The 16,218-nt window shown below is 30.3% G+C and overlaps 1 protein-coding gene across 3 annotated transcripts in view; it reads left to right on the top strand.

Annotated features, from left to right (window-relative positions):
* Nucleotides 1-16,218, top strand: part of LOC127711078 (uncharacterized) — a 1,247,322-nt gene that overhangs the window by 831,549 nt on the left and 399,555 nt on the right. The gene's annotated exons all lie outside the window — the stretch shown is intronic.

The raw sequence follows: 16,218 nt of genomic DNA on the forward strand, positions 1-16,218 counted from the left end.
GAATCACAGGTTGTTATGTAGTTTGGTGTATTGCTGTCAGATTTAAGAATTAAATTAATCTAGGTAAAAAAGCTAGAATTTGCAGTTAGGACCATATTCAGATAGTACACTTTAATTCTTTTAATAACTTTTTCAAATCAACTTGGATTTTCATCAAACTATACAACTATCTTAGAAATATATTGATCTTACTGAATCCCAGGTTGTTATGTAGTTTGGTGTATTGCTGATAAATTTAAGATTCAAATTAACCTCGGTAAAAAAAGCTAGGATTTGCAATTTCGGACAAAATTCAGACAGTACACTTTAATTTTTTTTATAACTTTTTCAAATCAACTTGGATTTTCATTAAACTGTACAGCTACCTTGGTAATATATTGATCTTATTGAATCACAGTTTGTTAAGAAGTTTGGTGTATTGCTGTCAAATTTAAAAATTAAATTAATCTAGGTAAAAAAGCTAGAATTTGAAGTTTGGACTATATTCAGATAGTACACTTTAATTCTTTTAATAACTTTTTAAAATCAACTTGGATTTTCATCAAACTATACAACTATCTTAGTAATATATTGATCTTACTAAATCCCAGGTTGTTATGTAGTTTGGTGTATTGCTGATAAATTTAAGATTCAAATTAACCTAGGTCCAAAAAGCTAGGATTTGCAATTTCGGACAAAATTCAGATAGTACACTTTAATTTTTCTTATAACTTTTTCAAATCAACTATGATTTTCATCAAACTATACAGCTATTTTAGTTATATATTGATCTTACTGAATCATGGGTCATTATGTAGTTTGGTGTATTGCTGTCAAATTTAAGGATTTAATTAATATATGTAAAAAAGCTAGAATTTGGAGTTTGGACTATATTCAGATAGTACACTTTAATTCTTTTTATAACTTTTTCAAATCAACTTGTTTTTTCATCAAACTATACAGCTATCTAAGTAATATATTGATCTTACTGAATCCCAGGTTGTTATGTAGTTTGGTGTATTGCTGTTAAATTTAAGAATCAAATTAATCTAGGTAAAAAAAGCTAGGATATTTGAAATATATCTTTTATTATAATTTGGGATAAAGTATATATGATATAGTTATATAATTTCTTAAATGTTTTATCCCTTTTTTATATATATAATATGAATATACCAAAAAGGGATCAAACTTTAAAGAAATTATTAAAATATTTCTTCTGATTAGTGGTGATGTATAAAGCAATACCCCCTGCTTGGGGAAACTTATTAAAAAGATCACACCTACCAGAGAGTTTTAAATTCTAAATAACATTCATTCAAAATTGCAACATCCTGTTAAACTTAAATCGCAGGGCTTTTTGAATTCACTAGATAAGTAATACACAAGTTTAAGAAAAGAAGGGCTTTCTTTTTACCTGTAAAACTCACTTGTACTGAGGTAATTAAACCATATTAAAGTGGTTCTTGTATGCCATGTCTTTAAATTTGACAAAAATTATTTTTAGATATGATTAAAATACATTTTTACTGTAACTTTGGAACACATTTCCTTTTTTAAAAGGTTATCAAGGATTGTTATGAAAGTTCATGATATTAAATTCTTCTTTTAACAAAAAAAGGTGTCTTTTTTAAAAATTTCATAACCTTTTTCAAATCAGCTTGGTTTTTTATCAAACTTTTCAGCTATCTTTATTATATATTTATCATACAAAAAAAACAGGTTGTTTTGTATATTGGTGTATTACTGTCAAATTTAATGACCTAGTTAATAGGTAAAAAAAGGCTAAAATTTTCAGTTTTGACAAAATTCAGATAGATACCTATAATTTAGATATTTAAATTTGACAGCAATAAACCAAATTACCAAATAACCTGTTTTTTTGGAAGAATAATATATAATAAAGTTAGCTATAGATTTGGATGAAAATCCAAGTTGCTTTGAAATAATCTAAAGTGTACTATCTGAATATAGTCCGAATTGCAAATTCTAGCTTTTTTGACCTAGATTAATTTAATCCTTAAATTTGACAGCAATACACCAAACTACATAATGACCTATGATTCAGTAAGATCAATATATTACTAAGATAGCTGTATAGTTTGATGAAAATCCTAGTTGATTTGAAAAAGTTATAAAAAAAATTAAAGTGTACTATCTCTATTTTGTCTGAACTGCAAATCCTAGCTTTTTGGACCTAGATTAATTTAATTCTTAAATTTGACAGCAAAACACCAAACTTCTTAACAACCTGGGATTCAGTAAGATTAATATATTACCAAGGTAGCTGTATAGTTAGATGAAAATCTAAGTTGATTTGAAAAAGTTATGAAAAGAATTAAAGTGTACTATCTGAATATAGTCCAAACTGCAAATTTAACCTTTTTTTTGCCTAGATTAATTTAATTCTTAAATTTGACAGCAATACACCAAACTACATAATGACCTGTGATTCAGTAAGATCAATATATTTCTAATATAGCTGCATAGTTTGATGAAAATCCAAATTGATTTGAAAAGGTTATAAAAAAAATTAAAGTGTACTATCTGAATTTTGTCCAAAATTGCAAATCCTAGCTTTTTTGACCTAGATTAAATTTGACAGCAATACACCAAACTACGAAATGACCTTTGATTCAGTAAGATCAATATATTACCAAGGTAGCTGTATAGTTTGATGAAAATCTAAGTTGATTTGAAAAAGTTATAAAAAGAATTAAAGTGTACTATCTGAATATAGTCTAAACTGCAAATTCAAGCTTTTTTGACGTAGATTAATTTAATCCTTCAATTTGACAGCAATACACCAAACTACATAATGACCTATGATTCAGTAAGATCAATATATTACTAAGATAGCTGTATAGTTTGATGAAAATCCTAGTTGATTTGAAAAAGTTATAAAAAAAATTAAAGTGTACTATCTCTATTTTGTCTGAACTGCAAATCCTAGCTTTTTGGACCTAGATTAATTTAATTCTTAAATTTGACAGCAATACACCAAACTTTTTAACAACCTGGAATTCAGTAAGATTAATATATTACCAAGGTAGCTGTATAGTTAAATGAAAATCTAAGTTGATTTGAAAAAGTTATAAAAAGAATTAAAATGTACTATCTGAATATAGTCCGAACTGCAAATTCAAGCTTTTTTGACCTAGAATAATTTAATCCTTACATTTGACAGCAGTACACCAAACTACATAATGACCTATGATTCAGTAAGATCAATATATAACTAAGATAGCTGTATAGTTTGATGAAAATCCTAGTTGATTTGAAAAAGTTATAAAAAAAAATAAAAAGTGTACTATCTCTACTAATTTTGTCTGAACTGCAAACCCTAGCTTTTTGGACCTAGATTAATTTAATTCTTAAATTTGACAGCAATACACCAAACATTTTAACAACCTGGGATTCAGTTAGATTAATATATTACCAAGGTAGCTGTATAGTAAGATGAAAATCTAAGTTGATTTGAAAAAGTTATAAAAAGAATTAAAGTGTACTATCTGAATAAAGTCCAATCTGCAAATTCAACCTTTTTTTACCTAGATTAATTTAATCCTTCAATTTGACAGCAATACACCAAACTACATAATGACCTATGATTCAGAAATATCAATATATTACTAAGATAGCTGTATAGTTTGATGAAAAACCAAGTTGATTTGAAAAGGTTATAAAAAAGATTAAAGTGTACTATCTGAATTTTGTCCAAAATTGCAAATCCTAGCTTTTTTGACCTAGATTAAATTTTAAAGCAATACACCAAACTACATAATGACCTTTGATTCAGTAAGATCAATATATTACCAAGGTAGCTGTATAGTTTGATGAAAATCTAAGTTGATTTGAAAAAGTTATAAAAAGAATTAAAGTGTTCTATCTGAATATAGTCCAAACTGCAAATTCAAGCTTTTTTGACCTAGATTAATTTAATCCTTCAATTTGACAGCAATACACCAAACTACATAATGACCTATGATTCAGTAAAATCAATATATTACTAAGATAGCTGTATAGTTTGATGAAAATCCTAGTTGATTTGAAAAAGTTATAAAAAAAATTAAAATGTACTATCTCTATTTTGTCTGAACTGCAAATCCTAGCTTTTTGGACCTAGATTAATTTAATTCTTAAATTTGACAGCAATACACCAAACTTCTTAACAACCTGGGATTCAGTAAGATTAATATATTACCAAGGTAGCTGTATAGTTAGATGAAAATCTAAGTTGATTTGAAAAAGTTATAAAAAGAATTAAAGTGTACTATCTGAATAAAGTCCAATCTGCAAATTCAACCTTTTTTTACCTAGATTAATTTAATTCTTAAATTTGACAGCAATACACCAAACTACATAATGACCTGTGATTCAGTAAGATCAATATATTACTAATATAGCTGCATAGTTTGATGAAAAACCAAGTTGATTTGAAAAGGTTATAAAAAAAATTAAAGTGTACTATCTGAATTTTGTCCAAAATTGCAAATCCTAGCTTTTTTGACCTAGATTAAATTTGACAGCAATACACCAAACTACATAATGACCTTTGATTCAGTAAGATCAATATATTACCAAGGTAGCTGTATAGTTTGATGAAAATCTAAGTTGATTTGAAAAAGTTATAAAAAGAATTAAAGTGTACTATCTGAATATAGTCCAAACTGCAAATTCAAGCTTTTTTGACCTAGATTATTTTAATCCTTCAATTTGACAGCAATACACCAAACTACATAATGACCTATGATTCAGTAAGATCAATATATCACTAAGATGGCTGTATAGTTTGATGAAAATCCTAGTTGATTTGTAAAAGTTATAAAAAGATTTAAAGTGTACTATCTCTACTAATTTTGTCTGAACTGCTAATCCTAGCTTTTTGGACCTAGATTAATTTGATTCTTAAATTTGACAGCAAAACACCAAACTTCTTAACAACCTGGGATTCAGTAAGATCAATATATTACTAATATAGCTGCATAGTTTGATGAAAAACCAAGTTGATTTCAAAAGGTTATAAAGAAAATTAAAGTGTACTATCTGAATTTTGTCCAAAATTGCAAATCCTAGCTTTTTTGACCTAGATTAAATTTGACAGCAATACACCAAACTACATAATGACCTTTGATTCAGTAAGATCAATATATTACCAAGGTAGCTGTATAGTTTGATGAAAATCTAAGTTGATTTGAAAAAGTTATAAAAAGAATTAAAGTGTACTATCTGAATATAGTCCAAACTGCAAATTCAAGCTTTTTTGACCTAGATTAATTTAATCCTTCAATTTGACAGTAATACACCAAACTACATAATGACCTACGATTCAGTAAAATCAATATATTACTAAGATAGCTGTATAGTTTGATGAAAATCCTAGTTGATTTGAAAAAGTTATAAAAAAAATTAAAATGTACTATCTCTATTTTGTCTGAACTGCAAATCCTAGCTTTTTGGACCTAGATTAATTTAATTCTTAAATTTGACAGCAATACACCAAACTTCTTAACAACCTGGGATTCAGTAAGATTAATATATTACCAAGGTAGCTGTATAGTTAGATGAAAATCTAAGTTGATTTGAAAAAGTTATAAAAAGAATTAAAGTGTACTATCTGAATATAGTCCAAACTGCAAATTCAACCTTTTTTTAACTAGATTAATTTAATTCTTAAATTTGACAGCAATACACCAAACTACATAATGACCTGTGATTCAGTAAGATCAATATATTACTAATATAGCTGCATAGTTTGATGAAAAACCAAGTTGATTTGAAAAGGTTATAAAAAAAATTAAAGTGTACTATCTGAATTTTGTCCAAAATTGCAAATCCTAGTTTTTTTGACCTAGATTAAATTTGACAGCAATACACCAAACTACATAATGACCTTTGATTCAGTAAGATCAATATATTACCAAGGTAGCTGTATAGTTTGATGAAAATCTAAGTTGATTTGAAAAAGTTATAAAAAGGATTAAAGTGTACTATCTGAATATAGTCCAAACTGCAAATTCAACCTTTTTTTGACCTAGATTAATTTAATCCTTCAATTTGACAGCAAATACACCAAACTACATAATGACCTATGATTCAGTAAGATCAATATATTACTAAGATGGCTGTATAGTTTGATGAAAATCCTAGTTGATTTGTAAAAGTTATAAAAAGATTTAAAGTGTACTATCTCTACTAATTTTGTCTGAACTGCAAATCCTAGCTTTTTGGACCTAGATTAATTTAATTCTTAAATTTGACAGCAAAACACCAAACTTCTTAACAACCTGGGATTCAGTAAGATTAATATATTACCAAGGTAGCTGTATAGTTAGATGAAAATCTAAGTTGATTTGAAAAAGTTATAAAAAGAATTAAAGTGTACTATCTGAATATAGTCTGAACTGCAAATTAAAGCTTTTTATACGACCGCAAAAAATATTTCGTGGTCGTATATTGGTATGACGTTTGCGTCGTCGTCGTTGTCGTCCGGCGTCGTCCGAAGACACATTGGTTTTCGCACTCTAACTTTAGTTTAAGTGAATGGATCTCTATGAAATTTTACCACAAGGTTCAATACCACAAAAGGAAGGTTGGGATTGATTTTGGGGGTTTATGGTACCAACAGTAAAGGAAAAAGGGGCCAAAAATAAGCATTTTTGTAACTTCTAGACATAACTTGTGTATTAGTGTATGGATCTCTCTGACATTGTACCACAAGGTTCCATATCACAAAAGGAATGCTGGGATTGATTTTGGGGGTAATTGCCTCAAAATTTTAGGAATTAGGGGCCAAAAAAGTGGAAAAAAACAAACATTTTTCTAGTTTCATGACAATAACTTGTGTTTTTATGTGTATGGATCTTTCTGAAATTGTACTACAAGGTTCCATATCACAAAGGGAAAGCTGGAATTGAGTTTGGGGGTAATTACCAAACGTTTGGGAATTGGGGGCCAAAAAGGAGCCAAAAATAAGCATTTTTCTAGTTTCCAGACAATAACTTGTGTTCAAGTGTATGGATCTCTCTGAAATTGTACTGCAAGGTACCATACCACAAAGGGAAGGCTGGGATTGAGTTTGGGGGTGATGAATCATAAGGGGGTTCAAAAAATTGGGGGGGGGGGGGGGTGATTTTTTTTCTTTTTTTCTTTTTTTTTTTTCTTTTAAAATTTTCCATTTTAAGTTGGTTATTTCTGATTTATATTTAAAAGCAAATAATAATGATATGGTAGGAGATACACACCAAATAGGATGTGTAAATTATTATATAATAAGTATTGTGCAATAGCAAGAAATTTTCAATTGCACAGTATTGCACAATAGCAAGAAATCTTCATTTGCACAGTATTGCGCAATAGCAAGAAATCTTCAATTGCACAGTATTGCGCAATAGCTAGAAATATCCAATAGCACAATATTGCGCAATAGCAAGAAATGGTCAATTGTACAGTATTGCGCAATAGCAAGAAATATTTAATTGCACAGTATTGTGCAAAAGAAGATACTTCGTATAAATTGCTTATTTCTTGACCAATTTCAATGGGGTTTTATTCTTGAATTATTGGGGTTCTTTAATATGCTGAATCTAAACATGTATTTAGATTTTTGATTATGGGCCCAGTTTTCAAGTTGGTCCAAATCGGGGTCCAAAATTAAACTTTGTTTGATTTCAACAAAAATTGAATATATGGGGTTCTTTGATATGCTGAATCTAACCATGTATTTAGATTTTTGATTTTTGGGCCCCGTTATCAACTTTGTCCACATTGAGGTCAAAAGGGTCCAAAATGAAACTTTGTTTGATTTCATCAAAAATTGAATTCTTGGGGTTCTTTGATATGCTGAATCTAACCATGTATTTAGATTTTGGATATTAGACCATAATAGGTGAATGTCCAATTTAAAATTTTTAAGTTCTTAGACCACATTCATTCTGTGTCAGAAACCTATGCTGTGTCAAATATTTAATCACAATCCAAATGCAAAGCTGTATCAAGCTTGAATGTTGCCCCAACTGTTCAGGGTTGGACCTCTGCGGTCGTATCAAGCTGTGCCCTGCAGAGCATTTTATTTGACCTATATTAATTTAATCCTTAAATTTGACAGCAGTACACCAAACTACATAATGACCTATGATTCAGTAAGATCAATATATTACTAAGATAGCTGTATAGTTTGATGAAAATCCTAGTTGATTTGAAAAAGTTATAAAAAAAATTAAAGTGTACTATCTGAATTTTGTCAATAAATTGCAAATCCTAGCTTTTTTTACCTAGATTAAATTTGACAGCAATACACCAAACTACATAATGACTTTGATTCAGTAAGAACAATATATTACCAAGGTAGCTGTATAGTTTGATGAAAATCCAAGTTGATTTGAAAAAGTTATAAAAAGATTTAAAGTGTACTATCTGAATATAGTCCGAAATGCAGATTCAAGCTTTTTTGACCAAGATTAATTTAATCCTTAAATTTGACAGCAATACACCAAACTACATAATGACCTATGATTCAGTAAGATCAATATATTACTAAGATAGCTGTATAGTTTGATGAAAATCCTAGTTGATTTGAAAAAGTTATAAAAAAAATTAAAGTGTACTATCTATATTTTGTCTGAACTGCAAATCCTAGCTTTTTGGACCTAGATTAATTCAATTCTTAAATTTGACAGCAATACACCAAACTTCTTAACAACCTGGGATTCAGTAAGATTAATATATTACCAAGGTAGCTGTACAGTTAAATGAAAATCCAAGTTGATTTGAAAAAGTTATAAAAAAAATTAAAGATGCCTATCTGAATTTAATCATTTTTTTTTTACCTATTAATTAAATTCTTTCATTTCACAGCAATGAATCAAACTAACAAATAAACTGGAATTTAGTTAGATCTTTATTTAATTTAGTTAGATGGGCTGATTTATACCAGAGAAGACTAAATTTGAAGGTCCAGACTAGTTGAGACAGGTCGAGACTGGTCGAGCCTTGGTCGAGACCATTTCAGACTACACCAAGATCATCAAGTACTGAATCAGACTTATTAAGTAAAGTCGAATCTAGTCGAGTAAAATGTGTGCTCGACTTTACTGGTCGAGCACAAAAACTGGTCTTTTCAGACACTGAGCAGTTTGTAGTGCTAGTGGTAGGTCAATCATATTTGGTATGCAGTTGTATTAGCATTGACACATCTCATTACCATGGAGATTATTTGGCCCTGCCCCCTCAGTCAAGGTCTATTGACTTTGAAACTTTGCTTAGTTTACATGTATTAGTTTGTGATTAGGTCAGTTTATGGGGAACCACTAGTGGTAGGTCAATGATATTTGGTATGCAGTTGTATAAGCATTAGCATATCTCATTTCCATGGAGATTATTTGGCCCCGCCCTCATTCATGGTCTGTTGACTTTGAAACTTTTGCTTAGTTTTCATGTATTAGTTTGTGATTAGGTCAGTTTAAGGGGAACCATTAGTGGTAGGTCAAAGATAATTGGTATGCAGTTGTATAAGCATTACCACATCTCATTTCCATGGAGAATATTTGGTCCTTACCCCTCAGTCATGGTCTATTGACTTTGAAACTTTTGCTTAGTTTACATGTATAACTTAATTTGTGATTAGGTCAGTTTAAGATGAACCACTAATGTTGAGTCAATGATATTCGAAGTTTCATTTCCATGGAGATTATATAACCCCACCCCCTAATTATGGTTCATGGACTTTGAAACTTTTACCATGTTTACATATTTTACAAGTTTATGTTTGTGTTTAGGTTTATTTAAAGCTAAGGGAAAGACTTATGAAAAGTCAATGGTATTTGGTTTGCAGTTGTATTAGCATTGGCACATCTCATTTCCATGGAGATTGTTTAGCCCTGTACCTTCAGTCATGGTTCATTGACTTTGAAGATTTGCATAACTTACATGTTAAAGTATATTGCTATTTTAATTTCAACATTTGCATTATCAAAATAACAAATAGGCGAGACATATATCTGTGTTAACAGTTTATTTATTCTAAATGAGTAAATCAAAACCCTATACAGACCTCATTTACAACTGACCAATGAATGATCTGTACAAAATCTTTTTGTTATATATATTTGATGTTTTTAATCTGTCAGTAATCATGACATAGATTCGTAAAGACCAGACCATATGAAAACAGTAAGTAAACTCTTTCAACAATTAAACAACCTACTTCTAATCGAACAGACCTAGATGCATAAGGTCCTTCACAATATTCAGGTAAATGTTCATTTTGGTTTTGATTCTGTAATTTTCCTACACTACGTTACATGCAAATGCAAAATAATTGGTGTTGTTTGTTCAGTCCAATTAATTAATAAATCTTGTTTTGTTTGTTTTTTTTCAAATAAAAAAACTATGCCTGGAAACTTCAATGAATAAAATCGTATTAAATAGCCTAAAATGTCACATCTTTAGCAACAAGTTATGTAGGTTTGAGTGGCTCGATCAAAACATGTATAGATGAGATATTTTCGCAAGGTTGATCATCCTTCTTAAATTGAAATACAATGTATTATATGAAAACAAACACTTTTATTTTCGACGTCTGTCATTCCCTTTTCGCGTCTAAATAAAGCATAAACACCTTAAAAAAAACTTTTGCCTTATTAGTTTTATAATCGCCTTGCATAGTCATATATTCTAAATCATAATAAAACAGTAGATAAGAACCAAACATTTAAATTTTTTTAATAAGTGTTTAGTTATGTAGTAAATTGCAAAAAAATAAAAACAAAAAAAAAACATGACAAATTTTGCACTATTATTGAGTGAGTTAAATGAAAATTTTACGTTATAGCATTTTACAAATTTTTGTCTTTGTGTACTATGTACATGGAATAATTTATGAAGTTGATTGATTGTTGTTTGCTTTACGTCCAGTGGCAAATATTTCATGCATGTTCATGACGAGAACACACAAATTTTAAATACAATAGGTAGGTCTTGCAATAGGAGGTCGACAGTACTAGTGAGGTTGGAAGTGAAACTTGGAATAATAAGGGTAAATTGAATAAGGACAGAAATTTAGCCGTGCAACAACTGGCCACATCCGGACCCCTCAAATAATTGGTGCAAGAGTTTTTAATTTGCAGAGAGCGTTGATCCATGAAATCTACTCTGAAGTCGGCCATCGATATTTACGTGTAGTTTCCAATATCATTTAACGCATCTAATTTATGTTAGATAGTTTTAGCTTACTTTAGTAACTGTGAGCATTCTGTGAAACTGTATTGTTTATTGTACTTGAGTTTTTTGTATGATATTCTATACCACTGCTCTCCTGGTTGGTATTGTGGGAGTGTGTTCGCCTTGAAAGCGGGAGGTCGTTAGTTCAAACCCTGATAGGGTTAAACAAAGACGTTAACATTGGTATTTGCTGTTTCAACGCTTAACACGCGGCATTTAAGAGTAAGAGCACAGACTGGTCGGCTCGGAATCAGAAATGTGTCCGGGTAGGGTGCCTTTTCTCGCTGCCAACTGTTAGCTTGTTAACTTACACGTTAAAAATCCGACTCAGCGTGTCGGTCTAGCACAAAGCAGGATTAATATTCATATTATATTTACATTTTATCGTCCTGAATATGCATTTTAGTTGCCGCTGGACGTCATCCATTATCATCATTTATTTTACCGTTACTATACAGTGAAGTGTTTTTCTTCTACTGGTTTATATTACACCTTCTTCAATTTCCACCGATCAAAATTAATAAAAGGGCAGGTGATATTTTTCAACCAAACACTTGTGCCTGTTGGGATATCTTTGACGATAAATAATATTAAATCAAATGTGCCTGTTGGGATATCTTTGACGGTAAATATATATTATTAATTTAACTCCGTATTTTTGAGTCATGGGGCGGTTTTGAGCTTATTATTCTGTATGGGCATCTTTCTATTACAAAAGACTGTATGTTGACTCTTGATGTTTTGATTTGTCTGTGTTGTTAGGTTGCTGTCACATTAATGTAAACCTTTAACCTTTATCTCCTCTCATTCAAAACCAAAGGATTGACTTGGGTATAGAAATATTGACATCTCTAGACTCCTCCCGTCTGACAGTATACCCTTGCTAAAGGGGTGCATCCGTTTGGCTGTTGGATGTATAAATACGCAGCTTCGTCTGGTCGAAATATAAATGTTGTATATCCGTTTCCTGGTGTAGTGAGAGTTTCACGCCATCTATATGTTACAGAACAATTTGAATAACTCTTTGAGGGGGAAATACGATCTACGCACAAGTTAAATGATTGAAGTCTCTAAACAACAACAAAGGTCAGCTAAATCTTCAAATAAGTCGCATGGCTGATTTTAACACATTGTTTGCGCCTTTTGCAAGGACAATTGTAAATGAAAAAAAAATTAAATAACAAAAAATAAACGAAATGGCCAAAATTAGTTGAATCTGTATATAAATTGTTGCCAACATTTTTTTTTTTCCATTTTTGCTTTTATGACAACTATACCAGATATAAAAAAAACTTGAAACAGTAAATTTTGTCACCTAGACGAGACTGCCGTAGCTGTACGCTTCAATATATGAATTATTGCCACTCAATGAAGATTTTTTTTCTGTTCTTCTCCCCTCCTCCTACTTGGCTGGATAGGATACAATGTAACCCCTGATGTGGACTACGTTATTTAATGTTAAAAAAAATTTAATGCAAAGAGAAAAATGAGGAAAGAAATGCTAAAATGTACGCTTAAAAAGTCAAATATATAAAAATTGGAAAACTGTTTGAGCCAATTATCAACTGAAGACTACTGATTATACATCATTAAATGAAGCTGATTAATTGATTGCTTCCTTAATGTCCAGTGGCAAATATGTCATGCATATACACGACGAGATGCAAAATGGATCGACCTGTGGCAAATGATAACAATTTTAGAGTGACACTTTAATAAGATAGAGCGTTGGCTAGAGGTCAAACGAATGCTGTACTAGAATAAAGTTGAACCATGATCAAAATCGTTAAGTTAAGCTATTAGCCCCTCCTCCCCCTCTTTTTTCTCCACGGTAGACGAATGCCAAAAACAAAATGACATGAATTTACAATCAATAATGGCCACTATAAGTAAATGAGTTATGGATTTATTTTGTAAATAAATTCCTATTGCAGCCAGCATTTCAAGGTTTCGGACAGGTTTGTATTTCCACTCAAATACCGTCTGATTATTTTTTTGATTCTCGGAAATTGTAAATTTTGGTATTTCGCTTGCTGTTTTTTTTTTCCTATCCTATTTGGACCCCCTAATTCTAAGAGGGCGTATCTAATTAGCCATGCCCGATTAACTTTTAGTAAATTGAACCTCAACTTAAAGACCTACACTGGGTTAATAAGTTTGAGGTACAATAAGTAAACAAAAGAGATCCTTTATGAAATGAGAGGTATCTTAGATAATTATTTTGCGTTGAATAACAATGAAAAATGCACGAACAGGTTTGTAATGTTGCAAAATTCCCTGGAATGTTTTCAGGGATTATCAATAATACAAAGATTCTCTGTTTGGTAAAAATAAAAAATAAATCAAACACAGACAAAAAAATCATATGTATAACCTCTTTATGGTTTAAGTGGACAGTTTTGATTCTCTGTCCATTTATCAAATCTTACAAAAGTGAACAGTTTTTCTGGTGATATTCTATTTAACTGTGTTAAACCACATTAACTTATAAACAAATAAGTATTTTAAATTGAAATTAATAATACCAACATAAATGCACAGATCATGTAATTTGTTTTAATACAAAGGGGATGAAAGTTAACAAACAAGGAATTCAAACTTAGCAAATAAATGCAACTAAATGGCCAGAAACACAAACAGAACACATGCTTGACAGATTGAAAACAATTTTGGAGGAGGCTGTGTTACTGGTTCCACATGTTTGATCTTGGAAAGGAAGATCCCAAAAACATAATGGCCATCGTTCATAAAAGGGCTGAAAAGGATAATGGCTGACTACGAAACATAAAATTATGCTCAGATAATACACAAGGAATCACTTTGAGACGTCTGATTGACCTTTTTAGCACCTTCAGATGTTTCTAATGAGCACTTTATTTCTCTTCAAAGTGCTGTAAAATCAGATTCAAAATGTGAAGGCTAAGGGTTTTTTTTAGTTTTTTTTTTGTTGCAAAAAAAAAAAGATCGGCAGAGCAAATGTTCAATAGGAAAGGGTCTAAATGGGGTTTACAGAATATAGAATAATGGGCAAACAGTGCAAAAAAAGGGCTAAAAAATAAAGAATAGACAAAAATAGACAAAATAATAAAAATAGAGAAGAAAAGTGTGCTAAAATATACAGAATAGAGAATAATGGGCAAAATAAATAATGTATAGAGAAAAATTATTTAAAAAATTAAAGAATAAAGAAATGAGGGACCCCCCATCTGGACCGGGGCCCTCATAGTAGAGGTCATCCAAATTTACAATGTAGTTTGTAAAAATAAATGATTTGTATTAGAATATTGAGCTTAAGATTTTAATACTTATGTTTCTAAAGATGTTTAAATATGATTTTATAGAATAAATCATTTTCCTTTATTCATTGTCTCTTCATTCCAGTTATTATGTATAATCCCTGACATTTTTTCTAGTGATTATGCATAATTCCTGAAATTTTAGTAATTATATATAATCACTAAAGTTACCAGTGATTATACATAATCCCTGATTCTACAAACTCACTGTAACATATATACATAACGATTTCTTTAATAAAATATGTTTACACTAAAAAGAACAAGGTTATTTAAAAAATTCTTGAGTGTCATTTGATTGCTATCTCATTGACCTTAGACCCCCACATCTCTTTAAATGTATATGATATATCAATGGTATAATCTATCAAAGGTCTTAAATAAATGCTTACAATGGTTGTTGAAATTAAGAAGATATTTAATATAGATGTTAATTCATTTTTGCTGAAATTAAGACAAAATAAAGAGTGACTCTGCCGCTTTCATAAATATATATCTAAAATATCTATTTTTAATTTCTAGTGTATTAAAGGAATATAACAAAGAATTAGCATACAAATTGTAAAAAGTGATAAAAATATACATAAATTGTTCATATGCTTTATATAATTGATCCAGACCATAAGAGTATGTGGACCATATGCGTATGGTCATGACCAAATGGGTATACTCATATGGTCTAACCATACGCGTATGGTCGGACCATATGAGTATATGCTCGTTTGGTTATTAACGGGCCGGACCATATAGGTATTTTTCAAATAAATTCTAACTTCCTTCGCAGGAAAACACAGTTTGTTCTCCGAATGAAAATCGGCACAAGTTACTTACAGAAATCCTTAAATTTATCTTTGACATATTGTCTGAATCGTATTTTTGTAGTCTTGCCTTCGCTAGAGTTGATTTTAATCGCCTTTATCCTGTAGACAATTTCGTTCGTAAGTGAAACCACAGGCATTTGGGGCATGAGCCATTTTTCTTTTTCCTCGGCGTTTAGATTAGATTTTTATCTGTTTTTTTCTAATTTCCACTTTTTTTCACTTAAATGATGTGTTCATGCTCTTATTTGTACGATCTTACAATAACAGTGGTTTATACATAAGAATAGAGGGGAAGCACATATAAACTGCTGTAATTGTAAATCGTATAAAGAGGCACATGAACAAATTAAATAACTAAAAATAATGTGAAATGTTTAAGAATTTTAATTTACTAAAAACAGATTGAAACACCAAAAAAGAAAAACCCTGGCAGGGTTCAATGCCTCCATTGGTTGCATGTGTAAAACAATTGACTTCTTGTTTAACAATTCATTTAGATATTTTAAAAGTCAATTTCGGAGTCGAAACACTGTTTCTTAAAGAAAAATCAATGATGACCATGCAAAAATGCTTTTACTATAATTTTAACTTGTGAGTAAAATTCATTTTTTATCATTAATCACGTAACAATGATACCAAATGATTATCTAAGTCAAAAATTCATTTAATTTATAACACCCTGAAGGGTCATCATACCTTATGCAATTACTGTTCAACGTTTATCGTATTAATTACCCGGACCATACGCTTACGGTCGGACCATATGAGTATATACGCATATGGTCATGACCATACGCGTATAGTCCAGATACTCGTGTGGTTCGGAACATAATCATATTACTTCTTTTAAGGTAACCGGTAAGTATATGGGCAATCTCACAGATTTTAATGAAATGTTGCCA

Source organism: Mytilus californianus, unplaced genomic scaffold (assembly GCF_021869535.1).
Source record: "Mytilus californianus isolate M0D057914Y unplaced genomic scaffold, xbMytCali1.0.p SCAF_8, whole genome shotgun sequence".
NCBI classification, from domain to species: Eukaryota; Metazoa; Mollusca; class Bivalvia; order Mytilida; family Mytilidae; genus Mytilus; species Mytilus californianus.